The following is a 14,198-nucleotide window of genomic DNA, read 5'->3' as shown; positions in this document are numbered from 1 at the left end:
TATTATTTATTCAACTCTTTAGCAGTCTTCCCACTGACGCTATTAGCCATATTTTCAAGCGTCAGTTTCCTGCTATCGGATTATTTTTCTAACCATTTTCGTGGGTTTTGATATTTTAAAGTTATTTACAGTTATGTAAATTTTGGATGCATTTAGATTTTTCAAATATTTTTTATTAGGAAATATATTTTCCTTCTATTATGAAGCGTTTGAAATTTTGTTAATTCTTCCAAATACAAAATTCTTTGCTTTAAAAGCATAATGGTTTCAAATCCAAATTTATAACCCAATTTTTTTCCTCTTGTTAATCTCTAATGTGTCTGAATGTGGGTCACTATTCTTACAAACTGATTGTGAAGTCAGAGTTTTTTTCTTCTCCTTGATCATCTTTTCATATTTGCGATTTATAATTCTATACTCTAGAGCAGGTGTTCTCAAACGGTGGTACGCAAGAGAAATATATTTGGTACGCACAGAAGCAAACTATTTTCAACTATTAAATTCAAAAATTAAAACCCCAATATCCTAAATGAGATTTTTCTCTAACACTCGTAAATTTATGCGATCTGAGCTTTGTTCAAGAGTGGTTGTGGTAGTAGTAATGTAGTTGTAGGTACTAAAGATTTTCAATTTTTGTATAGATGGTACGCGTTAGTCAAAAAGGTTGAGAACCGCTACTCTAGAAGATATTCTTCTCTTGCTTATTATTACACTAAGTAAAAACATAATGTACTAAAACTTTGAATGCATATATAGGTATATTTGCAGAACTTTTGCTCACAAGCAAAAACTGAAAGAACTTACCTTGCAAGAATGACTTATATAAACTACAAAAAGAAGCTTTACAACATTTATTGCCACAGATTTTATACTTTTCAGAGCAAAAGATATCAATAATCTATCTTGAACTTTTAATTAGAAGATAGTATAAAACCTATACTTAATTTTTTTGCTTTGTAGACACATTAGGTATAATTTTTAAAGCAGGAAAGATGAAAAATTAGCAACCACCTTCGCCGAGAATCGAACCACGGACCTCTGGAATACCGCCTCAGCATGAAAAACCACTACACCACGAAGGCACGCTAGGAAAGTGGGAGAAATACCTTATATACTCCCCCTTTTTAGAGGGCGATTGGGGTTTTTAGGGGACCCAATCGCCAAGTCCTGAGTGTGGAGAATCCTCATCCAACACCCTTTTAGTTCGGGCGCCACTGTAGAGACATTAGGTATATTTTTGGAAGCAGGAAATATGAAAAATTATCAACAGCCTTCGCCGGGAATCGAACCACTGACCTCTGGAATACTGGCCTAGTGTGCAGAACCACTACACCACGAAGGCAATTTAGCAAAGTGGGAGAAATACCTTGTAGCTTTTTAATTGTCTTTTAGCCATAATTTTTTTTTCAATATCAAGAAGTCTGCTGTCCTGTTTGGTTAAATTTAAAATAACTTTAATATTTCTTAAACATTCAGAGCTAAATTTATTTCACAACCTAAGAAACGGTGAAATATTTTCTCAGCATTACAGCTTTGTCATGTAGAACAACACAAAAGAAGCTGCCATTTAAATGCCAATATCATTTTGTCGACTGTGTTCATTTAAATAATGGTTGTCTAACAAACATTGTCATAAAGATGAAAGTTATGTTCAAATTTAAGTCACAAATCAAACTAAATTGAAACGCTTTCACTATGCTATCCTCCTACACACAGCCGTTTTCGCAAAGAAAAACCGCCTAAAATGCCTCATTAAACCAACTGTATTTCTTCAGCGAATATCACGTTACTTGCTCGAAACTCCCACAAGAATTCTCGTTAAGACTAAGAAGAGTGGCATAAAGAAGATTGAAGTTTTATCTGAGAGGGAAACAAAAATTCCCAAATTTTAGAGATTGAAAGCAACACCATAGATATTAGTGGAATATGTAAAGAGGTATTTCCATTTAAAAACGCTACCCTCTTTTGTAACAAATATATATTTCAGTTAATATGAATTTCTTCTAACATTACATTTATTTTATCTAAAATATTTTGAACTAAAAATTTACAATGAAATTCTTCGCGATATTTTGTTACTAAGTAAATCTTAGAATATTTCTTAGTTTTATGTTGCATTAAAATTCACCAGAGATTATTGAAACTCGTTTTAAGAAATTTAAATACCTAGAAATATGTCACTTATATTAATCATTGGAAGAACATTTTGGGGAACGGCCAAAAACTATGCATTTTCTAAGACTTCGTGACTTCGGAAATAAAATGATGATGAAGGATTGTACTTAATGTCTTTAAACGAAAAATCTGATAAAGATTTATAAATACATACTAGATGGATCAAATAGTAAGAGATACTCGCTAAAGTCAAATTAGGTAATACAAATTCAGAATTAGCAGACAAATTCTGCATCTGATGAAGAGGGTCCTGTATTTGATCACCTTCGAAACGAATGAGTTTTATTTAAAATTTACGCCACCGTAAATATGATGTTTTGCTTAATTTTAAACATAAATGGATACTTTTAGAGATTTCTGTTTGATATAAATAAAAATAAAAGGTTATTTCCAGTCAATGTGTAGGGTTACTCTCTGAAATTTAACTAAAAGTTCTTTACTAAGGCCAACAAGCGAGTTGTCGCTCCGCTTATAAAATTAAAACAAACTCTTATGAAGGTTTAAATAATCTTTATTAATAAAATCTTTAGCCTTAACAAACACACGACTTGTGGTTACAAATTAAATTTTCACTTCGTGAGAGATATTAGCAAAGGAAAAGTTCAATTTATTTTTAAATTAAATTCGATGCTGCGGATTGCAATTCGTACAACCTTACCAAGAATTTTCTCAATTTAGTAAGTGTGCGATACACTGCGCTTAGCAAAATGGCTAGTACCAGATATTTACTGCAACAGAGCTGGGCACAAAGCTGCTTCTGCGTATTCAAAAACTCCGACCTAATTATTCTTAGCTCGTTTGCATCCTGGTGAGAGCTAAAGAGAAGGCGCTCAGTACTGTGATAGTGCAGTTCTAAAGCAAAAGGAAAAGGGTTAATTAACATAAAATAATACTCTGTAAATAATGTTTAATATTTTTAACTTTTCCATCCTTTCATAAAAGTGCATTACTTTATAGAGCAAGAGTAAATCGTTTAAAAGGCAATTAATTGCATGTATACTTGTATATATCTGTGCATACTTAATATTTTCAATTTTATTCATAAGATAATAGTCTTTTTTAGAAGATCAGTTACTTTTTAATGTTTTAAATATTTTCTTATATAGTAAAAAGTGATCTTTTTAATTATTTAAAGGTAAACTTTCCTCCGAAATATTAGACTGAAACTTAAAGTTTCTCAAAGTGAAAAAGTTTACCTTTTGAGCAAAAAGCGCATAAGTGTTTTAACATTTTTTTTCAAAGTTTTAAATAAAATAAAACTAAAATTCGGCCCAAATAAGATTTTAATATCAGTTGATTTCATTATTCATCATTAAGTGGTAATTCATAATTAAATTATTGTTTATTTATTCATTTCTGAACTTAAGTAATTCAGTAATATTGCTCAGTTTGAAGACGCAATGAGATTTGAAAAATAGGGCTGTTACTTGCATTTAAATCCAATATTTTTCTTACATGTTAAACTAACCGAGAATGGACATGCATTTAAGAAGAAACAGCTGTATTTTTTCTATTTACTTACATATAGAAGTACGGAATTCAAAGGAATCGAGTTTGAATTCTTTCTTCAAAATTTTATTGCTATTATTTCCCAAAACAAATCTTGAAAATCATGCTATAGTATTTCAAATAAACGTAAGTTTACTGAAAACTACGATATTTTGTGTTTAAATTAATAATAATTTGTGTTTAAATATAATATTATATTGTAGGTGACCTGTTCTTCCTATGAAAAAGTGGAAACATCCGCAAGAATAATAATTAGTGCGAATTATTTTGAGGAAGAATGTATTAAAACATTACCTCGATGCAACAACAATAAATTTAGGAATTATATACAGAGTACTCTGAATTACAGAGATATAAAATACTGGTCCAGATATAGAGATAACGGACACAGAGATATAGAATGCAATTCCTTAATAACATATTCTTTTTAATTTACAGGAATTTTATACAAGTGCTGCTTTAGTCATCTATTACTACATGGGAAATTTATTTGAAACACTATAGCACGATTTTAATGCACTTAACTGCAAAAATAATTTGTTTCATATTTAACACTGGGGGAATAAATTTTAAATAGATTTTAAGAAAAAAAATTAAAATAAATTGAATCAGAAAGAGGTAAAAATTGATTATGAGACAAAAGTCAAGTTTTACAGGAGGGTTTAAAAACCCTGTCCCATTCTTCACAAGAATATCAAAAGTCAGCGACAAAAAATTATGAAAATCGACGTAATTCAGCTTTTATCAAACATCTTTGACATAATTAAGACACAATAACACGCCGAATAAATACTAATTCAGAAGTCAAACAACAAAAATCAGCGTTATATTTTCAAAATTTTCGCAGGACTAGTTTCGATGGTTTTACCGAACCACCATCCTCAGCTGCAAAACCGCAAATGAAAAAAAATGCGGTTTTTTCATTTGCGGTTTTGCAGCTGAGGATGGTGGTTCGGTAAAACCATCGAAACTAGTCCTGCGAAAATTTTGAAAATATAACGCTGATTTTTGTTGTTTGACTTCTGAATTAGTATCTTTTGACATTCTTGTAAACAATGGGATAGCTTTTTAGATCTTCTTTAAAATGGAGCGCATGTGTTTGAAGTCAAAGTGTTTGTAATTAAATAAAAGTTGTTCATAAAGTCTTCTCTGTTTAACTATTTATAACCCCCTTTTAGGGGGGGAGGTATAAGCTTCTACAAGGTGAGAAATTTACTTTAGGTGTTTTTCTTCACACGTTTTAGTTCCCGAAATCTGTTTTAGACATTGGTATGCATATGCAAAAAATAATTATATAACAAGCTTAAAAATTGATTTAACGGTGGTTTACGAAGATAGGCATTAACGTAGACATTTTAAGTCATTTAAGGCACAAGAAATGCTTAATACTTTTTTAATCAATGTTTTGGATGCATGTGGGAATGCAGAGTCTTTAGCAGTTACGAATTGCGTGAGCCTCTAATCCGCCTCTGATTAGTTCGATAATTGGACAAACGTATGCTGGAGTCTTTTTTAACTTACATATGTACTCAACTTCTACCTCCTAGCTATGACAGAAGTCTGAGCAATGGATGACATTGACGCGAAAATATTGGTGAACATATATGTGAACGTGTTAAGTTAATGAATAGCTTACCGAGACTCCTTTCGTCACAGCTCAGTTAACATCACGCTCGAGTTGATGCAGCATATTCTCATTTTCTCAATTAGACACGCCTGTTCGATTGCGGCCTTGCTCACACTAGTCGTAATTTCTAAACGATCCCCATTTGCTAACCCCATATGTTATGTATTTATTTTAGTTTAAGCATTAATTCTACATTAAACTAAGATGAGCTAAATATGTGTATATTACAGGTTTAAAAGGTATAAGAAGCAATAATCAACTTCTCAAGGTAAAAAAAATAAGATGAAACCATACAAAAGTCATAGATACATACATATATATATATATAATTATTCACCTCCAAGCATTACGAGTTTAGCCCTGAAATTTCTAAGTTCCCCAAAATGTCATGAATAAATCATATTTTCTTGATTTTAATTAAAAACTGACTCTTTCATTTTGTACCTTGATTCCTTTTCTTCCGATGTACATCCAAACTGAAACCATATACATTAAACGCTAGCAGAAATTTTCATGTGTAACGAATATAGAAGGAATAATGATTCTATACGGAATCATTTTGTTGGCAGTCAAGTAGTAAGGCCAAATCAAACTAGCAGTCAGCCTCTGCCAGCAATACCGTCCAGGAAGACATTTTGCTACTTATTAATTATTTAAATCAATCAAATAATTATTTGTAAAAGTAAATCAAAAAATGATAAAATTATCAAATTTCAAAAATTTCAAATTTAGTAAATCCAATTTTAATGCAAATTAATATTTCTTTGATGCTCAGTTAACTACAAAATGTCTAAAAAATTTTTAATTGAGCAATATTTTTTAAGAAAAATTTAAGGAAAGCTGAATGAAGCAATATTTTCTTTTTTCAAGAAACAAAAATATTGCGTGGGCGTTTAAGTCACCCTTGAAATGCATAATGCTACAAAACTAGCATCAAACTATGTTTGAAATGTATCTAATTTTAATTTAATTTCGATGTGAGTCGATTCCATAAGTATAAAAAAAGACACTGTACCAAAACGTTTAAAAAATTCGTTTTGTCCATTACAATACTAGCTGTGCCTCTTTTAAAAATGCTTAATTACGTGACTTAACTAAAAGCTGTCTAATACTGAAAATTTAATGGTACGGTTTCTCATCTCGCACTAGGAGACATTCTCTCAATATCGTATTAAAATCTTAAACGAAGTAATGCAAATATGAACAGTATTACGTGTCTAAGATATCTTGTTCTAATTTTAGTTTAAGAAAAACTATTGCTTTCGTTAAAAACAGAAACTATAAATCGGCTTAAAAAGGAATTTGTTAATATATGGAACTTTTTATTATTTAGTTTGTTTCATAAAATTTCTTGAAATAGGCATGTAAAAATAAAATTTGTTGTACAAAAAAGCAGTTAAAGAAAGAAAAACTGTACCGAAAACTTCGGCAGTTTTAGAACTAGAGAGTGTATGTAATACAATACCTCGTGCTGTGTTGTGATTTCTGGTTCTCGTCGTTGTCATGGTTACCGACGCCATGTTCCACACCCTGAAAAAATTGTAACGGTGTGCTTGCTGCGCATTGTACCTGTTGCCTAGTTGACCAATAGGAAAGACACATTCCCATGGCAACTATAACAACAACGATTTAGCCTAACGCCACAACAGCAGTTAGTTTTTTGAATATCTGTGTTATTTTTTGTTTGTTTTATTGGATGGTTGTTATTTATTCTTTTCTTTTTACTATCATTTGTTTCGTTCGGAATAGGGGCTACCGGCACCGGCGCTTTGCGACAGATCCCCCATCGTACGGCAGGTGCGACATCAGGGCGACAGATGTGTCTTCTAATGTGGAGAGTTGACCGCTAGCTGCTTACCCGCAGCCGCGAACCAAAAAGCTGGGAAACATCGTCTGCTGCACTTGGAAATTGAAACCTGGCAACGTCTGTGATGTTTGTTGCACAGTTTGCTTTCCTTTGGGCAAAGTAAGATTAATCGATTATTTCGTTAACTCCTTTTTCTTGCAGTAACTGTTTTTACTGCAATAAAAACTATTATTTGCAGAATTTTTTTAAAATAATTTAAAAAAGTTAACCTTTTAAAAAGGTTAATCACTATTAATAAGAAATTTTAATTTAGAATCGGTAAGTTGTGAGCAGTAAATATCTGTGAAATTCTAGACGTTTCTAATAACATTTTATTAAGCATTCTTTTGCATGTCCGCATTTAGTACTAATTATTGAATTTTTGTTTTGAAAACTTTTGGAATTGGAAAGCAACTTAATTATATATTTCAGAGTTTATAAATTTTTATGTTTTACTCTACCTGTTTTATCATATTCCTTTTAATCTAAAGCTTTATATACCTTTATTCGCCAGATTTGGTGTAATATTTTTGAAAGGTATTTCTTGACTTCACCGTTTATAATCGAAACTAAGAAAGAACTGAACATTTTAAATAATAAACAATATTAACAGTTAGCCAGAGGATTTTTTAAAGTGTATTGTGTTATTAAAAGCAATGGTTGTCCGCAAATTTCTGGAAAAATTTAAATGAAAATATTTTCACTGTAGTTCATTTATTTCACTTTTTATTAACTTCCTCTCCTGGACAGTATTTAAATCTATATATATAGGTAATTAACTTTTGCAAGGCTTAATGAAAATTACTTTTTTATTCTTAGGCGAAATTAATAAATAATGCATAAGTCTGCAGTGAAACTCAGTTACATTTGAATTAATGCATTTGAAATCTAACTTCAGTGTGAAGAAAGCGAAGAAACTTTTTCAGAAATTTTTAATTTATTTCATTTTTAACTAATACCATTTGCGCTAACATTTAATACCAGTTGAAATTTTAACACTGAAATTAGCTTAAATTATTTTAGTACTTTAAATTAATTATGAACAATCAAATTCGGTTTTTAAGGACTGTTAAACATCGGTAAATAAACTGTAATTTTAAGTATAGCGAAAACATTAATACTTGAAATTATTTTCAGTTTTTTAATGAACCCTTGAAATAACCAATTTTTGGGTAATTCGCTTTATTCTTATTCTAACTGTATCCATACTAATTGTGCAGTTATAATATAATTAGTAGCGAAAATACTTTGAATTTAGTAAATCTTAGAATCACAATTTGCTTAAATTTTAAATATGCTAATTTTTACTTCCTTGTACAAAGTAAAGGAAGTACTGTAATAAAGAAAAATGAATCAAAGAAATGATTCAGATTTTAAAGTGAATATCCATTTTGACTGTTCTCGAATTCATATTGACTGTTTTTGAGTGACATCTGTAAGTGCGGACAGAACAAAGGACTCATTTTCCAAAACGGATTATAAAATGGATTAAAAAAAGGATTCAAAAGCGATTTTTTTCATGACGTTTATTGCCCGTACGTATGTATGTACATATGTATCTCACATAACTCAAAACCGACTAGTCGTAGACCGTCGAAATTTTGTATATGGGACCGGTATAACATATAGTTGTGCACCTCACTTTTTTATTGCAATCAGCAATACCAAATGTATATACATTAGAAAAGTTTTTTGATTATATCCAAGGAAGAGAAATTTGTATCTGTAATGATGATGATGATGTAGAAATATTAGAAAGCTGATTGCATAGTTGAAATGAAACTTTAAAAGCACTTATTAAATCACTTTTACTATTAAAACTTTGCTGGATTAATTTTTGATGCATTGCAATTGCTAAAATGATATGCCCACCCCCGTACCCGACTTAAAAGTTAGCCTTAATTGTTGGTCGTAGTGATTTACTTCCAATCACAGAAGTGTTTTAAATGACGAAGATATTCATCTTTTGACAGTGTCAGATTTTAAGAAACATTATTTTTCAAAAAATAACGAAATCTAAATTTTAATGCGGTTTCCCGGTTCCTATACCTGTATTTGGGAAAGTTTAAGTTTTATTATTCGTTATGAAAAAATAAAATTATTAGAAGTTTGACTCCTGCAGGACAAAAATTGGCCGCGATATTCCAAGATATTGGCCGAGAATTTAAAATTTTGTAATTTTTGATGTCATTTTCAACTTGCCTTGAGGTATCTTTTAATCAAGTTAGAATAATTCGACGAAATAAGTTTAAAGGAAGTGCAGAAAAAAATGTATATTTTAATAGGCCGTATAAGGAAGTCATGTGGTGTCCACATCAGACTTTCTTTTGTCAATAGTTTCGTTTAAAACAGAAAAATAAAGAGTTAAAAATAAGTAATCTTCAAAAGCACAAAAGTCTGTTTTCAACCAATTTTTTAATCCGTAGAAATATTAAGAGACTAACACTTTGGAATTTATACTATTCTAAATATAATTCATATTGCATTCATAACTTAATGTAATCAAAAAATTTAGACTTATTGATTATTTAAGGGTGATATTTTCATGGAAAGCTTACTAACTCTTACGGGAACTCTTATTCAGGTTACGTGTGGATAAAATCTTATACTGGCAGTCACTAGTATGATGAAAACTGTGACAAAAAAGGAATAAAATTCTATTATACTTTAAATAGATATGAATATCATTTAGGTTTCGAAACCCATCCTGAATATTAAAATAGCTACTACGAAATTAAAGTTCCATTCGCACGCATCTTGAAAATAAATTGAAACTACTTATATAATTTATTTCCCTAAAATGGTCATTTCTGTTGATTTTTGTTTCGAAAAGATATAATAATGCTTAAAAATTATTTCTAAATTTCTAATTGAGTCTATTTAGAAATTTTAGCCAATGTTAAGCGAGGCATGTAAATTTTGTATGATTTTTTAATTTACTTTTCTGATTGCTAAAATTGACCTCAATGATAGCTTTTCTTAGAAAATATATTTTAGTAAATGAATTCGAATATTTCTACTGAAATAAAGTATGCACTAGATGTAAGTATAGACCACTATATGTACTAATATGAGTTAATATTAATTTCTAACCTGTATTAATATAAACTACTCTGTCCCTCTCTAATAATTCTATAATTATTCTAAAGTCTGTCTGACTATAATCTCTATACTCTACTTATACGATGTTGTCATTAAACACTTTATTTTAACAATTTTAAAAGGAAACGATAAATGCTGAAGATTAAGATAATTCTAGGTACATAATGATGCCCCACGTTATTGAACTCTTCAATGTAGGCAAAACGAAACAAACTGCTTATTTTTCGTATTAAGATACATTTTATCTAACCCTAAACCTGTAAGTTACACTTAACAACATGTCTCTTAATGCGTCAGATTTATTGAAGAATATAGGTTTTAAACATTCTAGCGCAATTTTATCTGATAAACCTAAATCATACATAAGTCGTTAAATACGTATGACATCCTATACGTTGAAGTTAACATTCACAATGAAAATTGATTATTTCCTGTGTTAGCGTATACTTAATTTTGAATTCTAAAGGGACACAAAACCCTCGTGTTTACAGTTTTACAATAAAAATTATGTTGTAATATATTTTTATAATAAATTACAAACAGTATTGAAAACCATATGTTATTAATCTGATTGTTTAAATTACATTTAAAATTATTAAAAATTTTTTAATTTTCTACTATTTTTTAACAATTAATTTTTTTGGTCTAACTGTTTTCTGCATTCTTTAAAAAATACTGCACAAAGGTGCATGGAATTTTGGATTTTTTTAAATAAGGCCTTGTTATTTTTTTTTTTTTGTAATGCTTAGTTGAAAAAAATGAAAGCATGTAATTTATCCTTAGTTTAAATATTTTTTTATAAATTAGCTGCAAGACTTAATGTTAATTCCACGCATAATTTGATAAAATACATAATAATAAACTTTTGAAACCTCTGTCGTAACTACAAAAGACGTCATAGAATTTTTTAAACACGGATGTCAACTAAACAACTAACATGAAAAAAAAGAATTATTCTACTGCATTTGATCAAATAGGTAAACCAAGGTTGTTTAAAATACTCTTTCATGTATATAAACTCGAATCTTAAAATATCTTAAAATATCTTAAAAATCTTAAAATCTTAAAAATCTTAAAATATTTTTATGCGTGTATATCAGCAAATCCGGGCAAAATAAATTTCCTATTTTCATTTATGTTGCCAGAACAAGTGACAGAAAATATGGATTATACCTATTAATTATGTAAGCGGAAGTTAATTTGAAATGAATTGCTTAATTTAGGATATCTTATTCAGCGAAAGAAACTGACAGCTTTCAATTAATGTTGCTTATTGCTTATTTCCGAACATGTGTATGATCACATAAATCACACAAATGAATACGCAAGCGGAAACAAATGTAAAAGTTATTGAGAGGAATTTCCAAAGTTGCTAGACAGAAAATCAGAAAGTTAGACAGGACAATTTTGCAAATTCTAGCTACTGATTGCCTAGTAAGAATTTCAGATACAGCTCTAATTCTGTTATAATGAAGTTTTTTTAAAGTATGCTATCAAATTACATTTTTATTAAGTTACAACTTTTAATACTACGGTTCCAAATTCCCACCAGAAGTACTTCTGTTATCAAAGTTTAAGTGTCATTTTATATCTTTTAAATTTTTTGAATTGGTACTAGCTTTAAAAGAATACGCTACGCATTCTAACGAAACTCGGCGCGGTTCTCGTTTTTCTTAAATTGTAAAATTTTCTGCTTCACTATGCTAGTATTTTACCGTTTCATCACTTGCAATGAATAATTTGTTCCTTGATCAATTAATTTAAAATTAATATCCATCTATATTTCTGTATTTTTCTACCTGAAAAGTGTCCACCCTCAATCCATCAGAACACTATGCTATGCAGTATGAAATGTTTCAGAATAAATAAAGTGTGTCTAAATATTTTACGAAAATGCTTTTTTTAAATAAATAGAAATACGAATTTAAAACATTGAATGTTTTATTCTTTTCGGTAACAGATTTTGTAGTGCCATCAAAATTTATTAAATTATTTTATTATTTCAACAAATAAAATTAAGTCTTCCATTTGTAATTATTTCTGTCACACTATTTTTGAAGTAAATTTAACGTTTATTCTTGAACTACGTCTAATAACTTAAATACATAAACTGGCAATAATTACTTTATTATTTTTTACTATTAAATTAATTTAATAGCGAAATGAAATCAATCAGTTTAAATAACAGCTTCTGTTATCTATTATTAAAGTAACAGTTTTTAGTTAAAATTAGGATTTTCATTTGATATTAAATCATAACTTAGCTAAAAAAATATTTTTGTTAAACATATAGTGGTGAGTCTCATGAGAATTTCCATAAACAGACCTTTTGGTATAACCGAGTTTAATACGAATGCATGAGAAATCAGATCACGAGGATATAAAGTAGACGTCCAAACGTACCTGAAATTATTTTTCCAGTTAAAATTTTTATATAAATACAAAATTAAATAATTATATAATGTAATAAATTTGTAATATCCGTGAAGGCATCTACATTAAAATCTATCCATAATATTTAAAAGTAGAAACAGCCAATAGTATTAGATGATTGACGCTTTTGTCACCTTTAGACTAAAGGGTGAATTCTTAAGAGGGTCTCGGGACAAATGCTTTCAATACCTGCAAGCGGCAGTAGTACTACAATGACTGAAAATGTTTTAAGAGTGAAGAATAAAATGACGTCTTCTATGTACATAACAAACATTTATTTAAACTACGAAGACGTTGAACAGCAGAGTAGAAACATGATATTACACAGCGCTTAGCCCTTCTCGCTTACATGCATTACTCACCATTGACTTTGGCTAACTGCCTACTAAGTATAAGTATTACGCAACAGAGAACTTGCTTATCATGCGCATGCGCTAGGGGAATCGACGTCGGTTGCCAACAAAGAGTTACGAAATAAACAATTTTTACATTGGGTTCAAGTAGAGATTCAATTAGTTCTAATTCAAAATACTCCATTTCTTCTTCAGTAACAGAGTCATTAATGCTTCATTTCCATGTCAATGTCATATGCTGTCTTTGGAGCTATAGTTTTCTTGTTCTTCTTCGAATTTTCTTCAATTCAAAGCTCTGCTCATTAAGAAATCAAATATGCTGTATTCCTTTGAAAATTGCAAGAACATTTAACTAGTTTTTAGTAAGATCCGTCTAGGTTACCACTGTCGAATGGTTTCTGTACAAAGATCCCAAATCATCAAATGAATCAACCAATATGAAAACTAGTTTGCTTATCGGTTTTATTTAAATATGACAAAGTACTCGAGGGCTATTTGCTAAAGAGGAGAGATGCCTGCTAAGGGAAACTGACCCCTATATGCATGGGGAAATCCACAAAAACGTCCGCGCAGCCAGCCTATTCTCCGGGATTCGAACACCGAACTGAATTACCAATATTTAGTGATTTTGCCATTCTGCCTTTGTTGGGAAGGATAAAGTTTGTTGGATAGTCTATACCAGTGCTCCGCAATCGATGTGCCGCGGCACACTGGTGTGCCATGAGTAGGATATAGGTGTGCCGCAATCAAATACATGTATTTGACATTTTGCAATTTTTTATCATGTATTTAATACACAATGACAATTTTTTCCTTAATAATGTCTATTTTAAATGTTTTTATACATTTCACTGTTGTGTGGTTGTGTGTGTGATTGTAAGTGTGTCAGCATTTGAATTTTTTCGGCACTTCCTTGATAACTCGGAACTCTTTGGTGTGCCACGAAATTCCAGAAAGATTTTTTGTGCGTCGCAGGAGAGAAAAGGTTGCGGAGCACTGGTCTATACATCATACATACGATATGCTTATGTTAGATGTGGTAGGCTTACCCTGAAATGCTAAAATCTCAGTTTCAACACAAGTAAATAAGAAGCCACGAGAATGTTTTGACTTATCTGTGCGCGTAAAAGTTCCGTTTTTATTATAAAATATA

General features: G+C 30.1%; 1 long non-coding RNA gene across 1 annotated transcript in view; it reads left to right on the top strand.

The window, feature by feature from the left end:
- LOC118189470 (uncharacterized) overlaps positions 1-14,198 on the top strand; it is a 174,780-nt gene that overhangs the window by 87,829 nt on the left and 72,753 nt on the right. The window contains exon 2 of the long non-coding RNA XR_015042845.1: positions 7,061-7,277. This is a non-coding gene — a long non-coding RNA (uncharacterized LOC118189470). The remainder of the gene's footprint in view (positions 1-7,060; positions 7,278-14,198) is intronic.

The sequence above is a fragment of the Stegodyphus dumicola genome, chromosome 8, assembly GCF_044657685.1.
Source record: "Stegodyphus dumicola isolate Sdum_Otavi_A_Nest chromosome 8, ASM4465768v1".
NCBI lineage: Eukaryota > Metazoa > Arthropoda > Arachnida > Araneae > Eresidae > Stegodyphus > Stegodyphus dumicola.
This window is presented reverse-complemented; position numbering and strand designations above follow the sequence as displayed.